Source organism: Phyllobates terribilis, unplaced genomic scaffold, assembly GCF_046119375.1.
Source record: "Phyllobates terribilis strain yellow unplaced genomic scaffold, ASM4611937v1 Scaffold_4__5_contigs__length_816908805, whole genome shotgun sequence".
In the NCBI taxonomy this organism is placed as follows: Eukaryota; Metazoa; Chordata; class Amphibia; order Anura; family Dendrobatidae; genus Phyllobates; species Phyllobates terribilis.
In genome coordinates this window covers 682,643,607-682,654,724 of record NW_027362764.1, presented here as the reverse complement: position 1 = coordinate 682,654,724, position 11,118 = coordinate 682,643,607, and the positions used below count along the sequence as shown (strand labels likewise).

General features: G+C 50.4%; 2 pseudogenes; both read right to left on the bottom strand.

Moving 5' to 3' along the window:
* Positions 1-628: 628 nt before the first annotated feature.
* Positions 629-748, bottom strand: LOC141267583 (5S ribosomal RNA; annotated as a pseudogene).
* A 606-nt stretch (positions 749-1,354) lies between these two features.
* LOC141269856 (5S ribosomal RNA) lies at positions 1,355-1,474 on the bottom strand (annotated as a pseudogene).
* Between the last annotated feature and the right edge of the window lie 9,644 nt (positions 1,475-11,118).

The window sequence follows — 11,118 nt, the reverse complement described above, 5'->3', positions numbered from 1 at the left end:
AAAATCTGCCTTTCTAAAATCTAACCTTGACGTTTGAGTCTTCACATGTCTTCCTCCTCTAGTTATCCAAAATTCTATAATAGCATGATCGCTGCCTCCTAGGGTCCCAGCCACCTTTACCTCCTCAACCATTTCCTCCCTGTTTATAAGGATTAGATCCAAAGTAGCAGATCCCCTTGTTTTCTCCCCTACCTTTTGGAAGATAAAGTTGTCAGCAAGAGAGGATGAGGATAACCTTCCTTGCACTGAGGTTAGCTCTTTGTCAGCCGTCTGGCTTGGTTACACAAGCTTCTTTGCAGAGAAACATGTTACTTCTGCTGGCCCTCGCTAGGTGGCCGGCATCCAAAACCTTCCCTGGGCACCTGCTGAAAGCCTGGCCCCTTCACGGCCCCGGGTGCTTTTAACACCATCATTTCCACACGGCGAGCTGCGGAGTCAATAAGCACTCCTAGCCGTGGCAAGGAGCTCGGTATCAGGCCTGCGTGAAGGCGGCGGGGTAGCGTACTTAGCTGCCAACTGGCTCAGAGGCCTTGGGGCTTCCATCATCTAAGTTACTTAAGGTCAGTGTCCGGCAAGGCGCCGTTCCATGCTAGCCGAGCTGGGCAGTAGGGCAAAATGACATCAAAATGGTCTACAGCACCCGGTGTTCCCAGGAGGTCTCCCATCCAAGTACTGTCTGAGCCCAGCCCTGCTTTGCTTCCGAGATCAGACGAGATCGGGCGTATCCAAGGTGGTATAGCCAGTAGACGCTGCTTGATCCATCGCCCGGCCAGCCTTTCTCAGGATCGCTTGGTGGCGAGCAATCTGGCCGTGACGGGGCGGGCTCCGAAGGGTCTATGCAAAGGCTGTGCCGTCCCTACAGGTGTGGTTTGTTTAGCAGTGATTCACCCGCCGCATCAGGTGTCTTCAAAAATGGCTCGGCGCAGGGTCTCCTGCAGGCTAAACCCTTCATCGCGGTAATGTGACAGAAAGAGCAAGCTGGACCCGTAACTTGGGGGCGGAGCGAGACGTCCAGGGGTGAATGAAGGAAGAGGGTGAGATGGTTGCCAGTGACTTTGAGCTGCTCTTCAGGGGGGAGGGTCGTGTTGCCTGTAAAGGTCTTCTGCTTGGGGTTACCGGTGGTTGCCTCCAGCCACGTGGGAGACGCTGGTCCTAGTATTAAAATTAAAGAAGCAACAATGCTGGAGGCCCACGGTGATCAGAAGGATGCTGGTATTTTGTAGAGATGAAATAGCGCAAGGGAGAAAGCAAATGAAAAAAAGAAAAGAGAATGAATGTGTGCACTTGTGAAAGGGAATAGAAAAAAGGCACAGAAGAAAGTGCCCCCTGCTGGTGGAAGGAAAGAAAAAGCAAAAGCCTACAGCACCTGGTAGTCCCAGGCTGTCTCCCATTCCAAGTACTAACCAGGCCTGACACTGCTTAGCTTCCAAGATCAGACGAGATCAGGCGTGTTCAGGGTGGTGTGGCCGTAGGCAGAGACAAGCCTCTCACTTGCTGCTTTTCTACTTTGACGTCTGGCTGCCGGCTGCCCTTTCCAGTGCTCAGCAAGACCAGGTCCTTTTGTGCTTTCCCTTCTCTTCAATTTTTTTGCTGGCTTCCTTAAAACGTCTTGTAGACACAACTAGTGTTGAGCCACCCCCGTAGTGTTCGCCAAACTGTTCGTCGAACTGTTCGTCGAACACCTTCGAACACCGTTAAAACCAATGGCAGGCAAACAAAAACACATAGAAACACATAGAAAACACCTTCAAAGGTGTCCAAAAGCTGACAAACTGCTCAGAAGACATAACTAACACATGGAAAAGTGACAAGTACATATAGTCATGCGAAAATAAAAGAGGTGGAGGAGTAAAAGGAGGGGGAGACACAGATATAGGCATGTCATGCCCTTCTAAAATCCAAAAAGTGAGAAGCCGACACGGCCAGTCCGTTCCTGCCCGTGCCACCTCCGTGTCGCCGGGTTTGTGCCAGAGCCGCGGTGGACCCTGACGGCCAGCCCCCCTCTCCTAATACTGGTGCCTGTCCGCTGGTGGGTCGTGCCCCCCGCGGTGGGGGGGGGAGTAACATCTGCAGAAGAAAGACCATCTTCCAGCCAAACTAACATGTCGACTTCTTTTCGTGGACAATGTGATACGATCCCTTTGTTACGGACACGCCCATCGCTACAAATTCCAGATGAGGCACAAAAACAGCAGGTGCTTCAGCGGATATCAAGTGCTCCTTCAAGTGGGCTCTCCTCCACCTCAACTTCAACATCACAAATACTCCAGTCCTCAGAGGTGTCACCCCAATCGCACTTGCTTCCTCACAGCTCCCAAGTCTCCAGCTGCCGGTCTGAGTATGGGGTAACACAGATGGTTGAGTCTGCACAGCTGTTTACTCATACTATAGCCTGGGAAACGAATGTCTGCTCCAGAGCTTCTGTTAATCCAGACGAGGAAATGATCTGCACTGATGCCCAGAATCTTTATAAGTCGGATCCAGGACCAGATGAAGAAGGTTCTGAGCATAATGTAGACCCTCGTTCCCAAACTGTAACTCCTGTTGGTGGAGACAATGATGAAGACGATGATGAGACTCAAATACCTGATTGGAGCGACAACTTGACTTTTCGGTCAGGGCAGGAAGAGGTTGGCTTTGAGGACAACAGGTGTGATAACACACAGGGTGATGATGACAAGGTTGGAGATCCCACTTACTGTCAACCCACAGTCAGCCAGTCGATGAGGTCACCCGGGCCTTTGCCTGGCCTTTGGGATGTCGCGGTGGTCGGCTCCCTGGCCCGTACCCTGGGGTCACTCTTTAAAAGGGTGGATAATTGTTAATTTTATAAGAGTTTGTGACACCACCTGTGGTATCTGGTGAGAAGCACCAGCGCTGCAGCAGTCCACTGAGGCCCGTGATAAGGCAGCTCGATGGTATAGCTCCCCACAGGTGGAGCTAGGTCTCAGGTCAGCGTATGCAGGGGGAATGCAGGACAGGCGAGACCCAGCTGGGTCAGAGCAAGAACGGAAACGGACACGGTAGTCACTTCAGTACCTTTTACTGGAGGAAATTCAGGCACATCCTGGAGCACTGTAGGGTGAAGGGTGCATATCAGGATCCTCCCCAATGAGCAGGTGTAGGGCCTCCTGTTTCTTGCCTCTGCGCAGTAAGTTTCTGACCTGCCTGGAGCTAGGCCTAACTTTGTCTCTGTCTTGCGCTGGCTGACCTTGTGGTAGGGCCTTCTCTTGAAGTTCACGCTCCCAGTATGCGGGGCCTAAGCGTCTCCTGGCTCTGTTACGTATCAGCACCTTAGCGATCCTGGGACTTGTAGTTCTCCAGGGATTCCGGTTATGCCTTACTGGGTCATAGAGATCCCGGTAAGCTCGGATCCGGTGTCCGGTAAATGCTTCGGGGTGAGCTGGTTAAGCTCCGCTGCCCCTTATGTACTAACTCGCCACTCGCCTTCGGCCTACTCGGGCCCTCAATAGGCTAAACAAACTAATGGCAGCTTGCCGCGCTTCACCGATCTTATGACGCCGGCACACCTTAAGCTCTATCTGGGCTCCCTGAATCTAGCTAGCAGGAGCCTCATGCTCCACTGCTGAACTATTAACTGAGTTCTCTAGACTAGACTGAGCTACACTGCAGACTGACCTCTCTTAGGCTTCTCTACTGCAGGAACTCTTCAGAGGAACTGAACTGCCTAGCTCCACCTTCCCTATTTATATCCCTAACGGGCTCCCTCTGCTGGTCTGAGGTGGAAGGTGGAGATGTGTGAATGTTTATGGGGGCCTCTTGTGGAGGATTCCATCAATACACTCTTCTAGGATCTGTGATACCAAGCGCAGCGGGGCGTCACAGATGCTATTGAGGACGAGGTTAGGTTGCGCCTTCCTGGACAGAGACGGAGTACTGGAAGCACGTCAACAACTGCATCCTCAACCACAACTCCGCCTCTGACCACAAGTCGTAGTGGCTCTTCAGGTCGCATGGGCTCTAAGCCTTGCATAGCCTGGGCATTTATTCAGATCGATAAGGATGACCCAACTCGTGTTATCTGTAATATTTGTCACCAAAAGCTAAGTAGAGGCCAAAAAATCGATAGTTTGAGTACTTCATGCATGTACCGTCACATGGATATGAAGCATAAGTTGCAGTGGGAAGCTCACTGTGCTACAATGCGGCCTAGCAGACTGGGCCAACCACCGTCTGCCCCATCTTGTGCATCCGCGGCCTCTTCATCCTCTGTGACTGGGGGGACAGCAGTCACACATGTTTTTGGACGCAGACCTGCCACCTCTTTACCTGCAACAGCCAGTGTGATTGGCAGGTCGTCAGTTCATTGGGAAGTGGAAACACCTGCTGGTGTTGAGAGCTCTCTGACATCGAGAGCACCACCTTTGGATCAAGGCAACCTAACATGTCCGCCTGCATCTTCCTCACAGACTGGCAGTTTGCCAGGGACACCCTACTCAACCCCGTCAAAGCACAACAGCCAGCCCTCGGTCATTCAGATGTGGACAAGTAAAAGACCATTTCCTCCTAGCCATGAGAAAGCTAAGAGGTTGAATTTCACCATCTGCAAGCTGTTGGCTACAGAAATGCTGCCTTTCCGCCTGGAGGACACAGTGGATTTTTGAGACCTTATGTCCATCGCAGTGCCCCAGTACCAGATGCCCAGTCGGCACTACTTCTCAAAGAAAGGTGTGCCTGCGTTCCACCAGCATGTCGCACACAACATCACCGCTTCTTTGAGAAACTCTGTGTGTGACAGGGTGCATTTCACCACAGACACTTGGACGAGTAGGCATGGACAGGGGTGTTACATGTCGCTGACAGGGCACTGGGTAACTATGGTGACATCAGGACAAGGGGCTGCTGTCCAAGTCTTGCCATCCCCGCGAGTTGTACGTCAATCCTCTATCTAGAAGTTCCTCCACTGCTTCTGCCTCCTCAACCTCCTCTCGGTCCTCCACCTGCACCCAAAGCCTGTCTGGTAATGCCACCTGCGTTCTAACTGCGCACCTCCTTACTATGCTGGCAGCAGGGCTCAACGGCATCAGTGTTTACTTTGAAATGTCTGGGAAATGTGAGTCACACAGCTGAGGACTTGTGGTCAGCTCTGGAGACCCAGTTTCATGAATGGTTGTCTCCACTGGACCTGCAACCAGGGAAGGCCGTGTGCGACAATGCTGCAAACCTGGGTGCGGCCCTTCGCCGGGGCAATGTTACACACGTGCCTTGTATGGCTCACGTGTTGAACCTGGTTGTCCATAAATTTTTAGCCCACTATCCCGGACTAGATGGCCTTCTGCAGAGGGCACGGTCGCTGTGTGCTCACTTCCGCCGTTCGCATCCCGCAGCTCAACGACTTACATCTCTACAGAAGTCGTTGGGCCTGCCAGTTCACCGGCTGAAATGCGATGTGCCGACACGGTGGAATTCAACTCTGCACATGTTGCAGCGACTGTGGCAGCATCGACAAGCCCTGGTGCAATAGTTTCTGACGTATAGCCTGGGCCAACGAGATCCAGAGGTGGGGCAAATCACACAGCAGGAGTGGTCTCAGATCAGGGACCTATGAAGTTGACGCGCCCCCTGGGCCGTGGGGTACCCGGAGCCGGGCCGGTAGACGCTGGGGGTTGTAGTCACTGTGGCGGTGACCCGGTCCGTGACCCAGGGCGGTCAATCCAACGGTAATTTGTATATATGGATTTTATAATGTCCGACTACGCTACCTGTGGAGTGCGGCCAAAGGGGCCGCCGCTGCGGAACAGTCCTCTGAAGCTGGTGGTTTTGCTGCAATGGTATTATTACTCACCACAGGAAGAGTGTAGCTTCAGGGCAGTGTGGGTGGTTGATGGTGGTTGTAGTGCAGGGAGTCAGTAATGAACACAGAGTCTGTGTGATGCAGTCCCAAGATCTTTACTCACAGTTGTTGCAGTCCAGATTACAGGTACCAGAGCTATCTCACCCGTCGTGCTGTGCGTACTCAGTGAGGGGCTCAGTCCACCCCCAGATAGCTCCGAAGTACTTAGCAGGACCCCCTTCTGTGTGTCCTTTCTCTGGCCTTCTCCCTGCACCTCACACCCAGTGACACTTCTATCCGGTATCCTCGGGCCTTGGCGGGCGACTTGTGTTCCGTCCCCTGGGTCCTATGTGGCTACCTTCTTAGTGAGACTGGTGTGGACTTTTGCCTGCAGTACATGAAATGCTGCAGCCTCCGGTTTCTAGTTCAGCCTTGCTGTTTCTCCTCTAGTTGAGGGACCGGTTCCCCTTATCTGGCCTGACCCCTCTACCTCCTGGTAGCAGCGGGAGTACAGGTGGCCTTCTGCACGGCCCGTAGCCCTAGGGTCCCTTTGGTTCCTGGAGCCTTCCTGCTCCCACTCCTCTCTTCTCTCCTTCAGTCCTGGGCCTCCCAGGCTAGGCCCGCCTCCGGAGCAGAGCTCATGTCGAGCCTCTGCTCCTGTCACTTTTCCTCCTCTGACTGGCTTGCTCTTTCTAAGATGGCTTCCTATTTATACTCTCCCTGTCATGTGCTCCCCTAAGCTGCTCCCCTAAGCACCCACTACATAGGATCCTCCCACCAGCTAGGGACCTGGGACTGTGCTCTCCCTTAGGAGCAATCTCGCCCTAACCCCACTGCGGGTATGTGTTGGATGCAGGTGTTAGGGTCCCGAGCCATACGCCTTCCTTACCTGAGGGTGAGATACCACACCTCTGGGTGAGATGCAGTAACTCTGTGGTGACTGCACCCTCAGGGGCACCACACACCTTTCTGCACAGTTTTGAAATGGCGACGAAGATGTTTAGTGCTGACGACGATGCCATTATCAGCATAACTATTCCGGTGATTTACATGCTGGAGCACACATTAAACAGAATTCAGAGTCAGGTGGTCGGACAAGAGGAGGTGGAGGAAGTAGAGGAGGAGTCATATGTGGAAGGGATAACATCTCCAAGGTCCAGACGGTTGGCAGCACCAAGGAGGCAGGCATGGGAGGGTGGGGGAGAGGGATTAAACAGGGCGCATGGTAGCAGCCAAACTGTTGAGGAAGGTGCAGGAGCCGAGGAAGAAGTGGAGGATGAACTGGCGATGGGCATGGAAGACTCATCAGATGAGGGAGACCTTGATCACATTTCTGTTGTGCGAGGTTGGGGGGAGAGGGCAGAGGAAAGAAGCATGATTCTTACCTCGCTACCAACACAACAAGGACTTGGTCCTCCTGGATGCGCAAGACACATGAGTGCCTTCTTGCTGCACTACCTGCAACATGACCCTCAGATTGCAGAATTCGAAGTAATCTCGACTACTGGGTTGCCACACTCTTAGATCCCCGGTACAAAAGTAAATTTGCCGAAATAATTCCTGCCATAAAAAGGGATTGACGCATGCAGGAGTATCTGCAGACGCTGTTGCAGAATCTTACATGTGCTTTTCCACAAAACACCAGTGGTGCACGAAGTGAATCTCACAGTTCTAACTTGCCAACCGCGGGACTGTCGAGTCTTCATCACTCAAACCGTAACAGTAACACAGTATCTGCTGGTAACAGCAATTTTGTGAAATCGCTTCACCACTTTTTTAGACCATCCTTTGCAAGGCCACAGGAGACAAGAAGTCTGACACATAGTCAATGCCTAGAGAGGATGGTGCAGGAGTATCTCCAAGTGAACATTGAAGCCATGACTGTGTCACTGGACCCTTGCTCATTTTGGTATTCCAATCTGGAAAAATGGCCGGAGCTCGCCACTCACGCCTTGGAGATCTTGTCATGCCCTGCAGCCAGTGTTCTCTCTGAACGTGTGTTCAGCGCTGCTGATGGTGTGCTGACAGATAAGCGCACGCGGCTGTCCACTGAGAATGTAGACAGACTCACGTTCATAAAGATGAACAAATCATGGATTCGCAAGGACTTTTCTAATCCTGTGTTATCCTTGGGAGGCTAAAAGCTTGAGGATTTGGTAATATCACCTCACCAACCGTTTTAAGCAACTGTGGGGCAATTGATGCCACTTAACCCTAGAACGCATGACCATAAAAATCTACACTTTCATATACCTGGGGCCTTTTAGGCCCGTGTGCAAATAACATTGAATAACTCAAACTCAAATGACAAACAACTATATACATGAAGAATACCTAGAGTTTCAAAATTCTAACTAAAGTAATCTTGCAGAAAATAGAAAACAATTAACAGGGCGGGACTGCGAGGCCCCAGGTATGCGTTCTAGGGTTAAGTGGTGTCTGTGCCACAATTTTGGGAAAAAATGGAAACTCTTTTTGGAGTCCCCTTGCTGTGTCTTACGTGACGTTGGCATCGTCAATTCCAGGTGGGTTGGGTCGCTCCCCCCCCCCTTTTAACTGTAAGAAACTACATACACTATGGCTTGGGGTAACACAGATGATTGAGTCTGAAGAGCTGTTTACTCAGAGGTCTGCTCCAAATCTTCAGTGTCTGCTAGTCAGCGTAGAATTTTTAACTACATCTAGCCTAGGCAATACTTTGGGCGTAGTAGCCCAGCTGCGAAGCAAGCTGCACCGCCTGTGTATCTAATAAGAATTTTTAAATGCATCTAGCCTAGGCAGACTGTGGGGACCCCCAACCAAACCCAGACGCTCAGCCCCCCTACCGCCCCCCTTTCCTTGACAATACAATAATGTAACTCTTACAACTGGATGGGTGAGGATCGGTCACAGCTTTATTAACTCTTTATACTCATTCCATTAGAAAGACATTTTATTTCTAAAATAATTCAGCTTGTTGCAGCATGCCCTGGGTCTCCACTCCGGCAACTTGGCCAACAAGTGTAACTCTCCAACATGTCCTTTCTATTTCCAGGCCACGGAGGATCCTGCGTACTCGTATGCAGGACTCTGACCCCCACCCATCACTCTTAACGCTTGTTCCACTCCGTCCTGGAGTCCTGACAGGAATATGTCCAGTCCAATATCCATTAAGTGAACACCGTCGGGCCGTATGAGGCCTGCTTTATCTCCTTCCAGTTGTCGGTGTCGTACCACTACACCGCCTCTGTCTCTTCTAAATTTTGCCATCCGAATATTTATTACCCGCCTTGTCCGTTCGATGGCCGTGATGTCTCGCGCACCTTGCCAAACCGCTATCGGCACAATCTCTGACCATACTATAGCTAGTTTTGTGAAAAATTCTCTGAAGCGCTCAGTGTCTAGTTTCATTATTGCCATTAGTTATGCGCTCTTGTGATGACCTAGGTTGTTTCCCCCGGCCTGTATAACTAAGGTGACCAGACATCTTGCCTCTCTCCCTACTTTGATTACCTCCATTAGTACCTGTGGCCATAGCAGGCCTCTAATACCTCTCCAGTTGAAATATGTGTTATGAAACTCTAATTTCCTCCCGCCTGGGCGGACTTTCGCCCTTTAATCTGCCCAATATATATACGAGTGGCCTATCACCCACACTGTTGGCTTAGCGTCACCTGTAAAAGAAACAAACCACGTTAGGATAACAAGTCCGGTCTTATGTATCTTGCCAAACACGTGGATCACCATCTCTCTATCCTCTGAACTTCCGTTTCTGACAGTCCTGCTCTTGCTGCTTCTGTGGCCGCGCCTATGCGGAATGAGTGTGTCCCGTAATCTTTGGGGTGGTTCCCTGCCGATGTTATGCATTTATTAAATATAGCTTGGAACTGGTATCTTGATAATGGCGTCCCATCAATGTGTGATAGGAACAAATTACTTTGTGATCTGATGGTTAGATATGGTTTTACTATTGTTACCCGACTCAGTGTACCGTTTGTGGGTTGTAGAAGTACCCAAGTGCCCCTGCCCGCTGGAACCATTTTCGATTTGTGTATGCGTAGACGTATTGCATTATTGCCTATGACTACGTCCTGGTGCAATAAGCCTCCACTGGTGCTAATTTTGGATTGAGGGACTAATTCGCTTATGCATAGCGCCCCGAAGAAGGCGATCACAAATGCAGTAGACAGTAGTGTTGCTTCAAATTGTGAGTGTCATGTTAATGGTGTTAGGGATATGATGTGAGAAATCAGTTTTAGTGACACGGGACGGGACGTCTACACTCCTGACTTGGCTGACCCCTTTTCCACCCTTTTATGGATTGTCTGATGATGAATCTTTGTCACATCTCCCCAATTCAGTAGTTGGAAGTGAAATGCTACTCCGGTCAGACACCGCTGCGCTGACGCCCCTGATATGCCCCTCATCATTAGCTGGTGGAGAAATTCTATGGTGACTTGTGATCTGGCTTGTTCACATTGGTCAACCCGTCTGCCTGCTACTAGTCGTGTCCACTCTTCCCATGCCTTACCGTATGCTTGCCACGTCGACGGGGCAACTGACGCTCTGATTAATGGCATCAACTATTCGCCACTAGATCCCATAGGGAAGGTGGGCAACTGTTGTCCCGATGGGTGGGCATTGTGGAAGAGCTCTGTGAAAATCTGCCAATTGAATTGTTATAAAGCGTTAGCAGCAGCTTTAGACCACTCAGCATAGTGGCTAGCGCGGACCCATACATTGTGTTTTAGGCACAGGAATGCTAGCCTGGGTAGTAGGCCTAGCACTGGGAGAGACAATGATGCCATCTTATTAATGCAGTGCGCTAAGCTGGTGTTTTTTGTTATGAAGCGTATATTTTTGTAAGCCAGGAGCGCGCCCCATATTTCTATTGCTACCACTATTGGGAAGAAAAATTATTTTCAGGGCTAGATGCAGCGAAAAATTATTATTAATTGAAAAGCTGGTGGAGCTTGGTATAGATGGCCTAATACAATGAGACCCACACACTGCTAGAAGGCCAAATATTTTTTCAGAGTTAGATGCAGAAAAAAATTATATTCAGTTTGCAACCTGATGGAGGTCAGTATAGATGGACTAATAGAACAAGTCCCACACACTGCTAGAAGGCCAAATATTTTTTCAGAGGTAGATGCAGACAAAAAATTATTTTGAATTTGCAACCTGATGGAGGTCAGTATAGATGACTAATAGAACAAGTCCCACACACTGCTAGAAGGCCAAATATTTTTTCAGTGCTAGATGAAGAAAAAAATTATATTCAGTTTGCAACCTTATGGAGGTGAGTATAGATGGACTAATAGAACAAGTCCCACACACAGCTA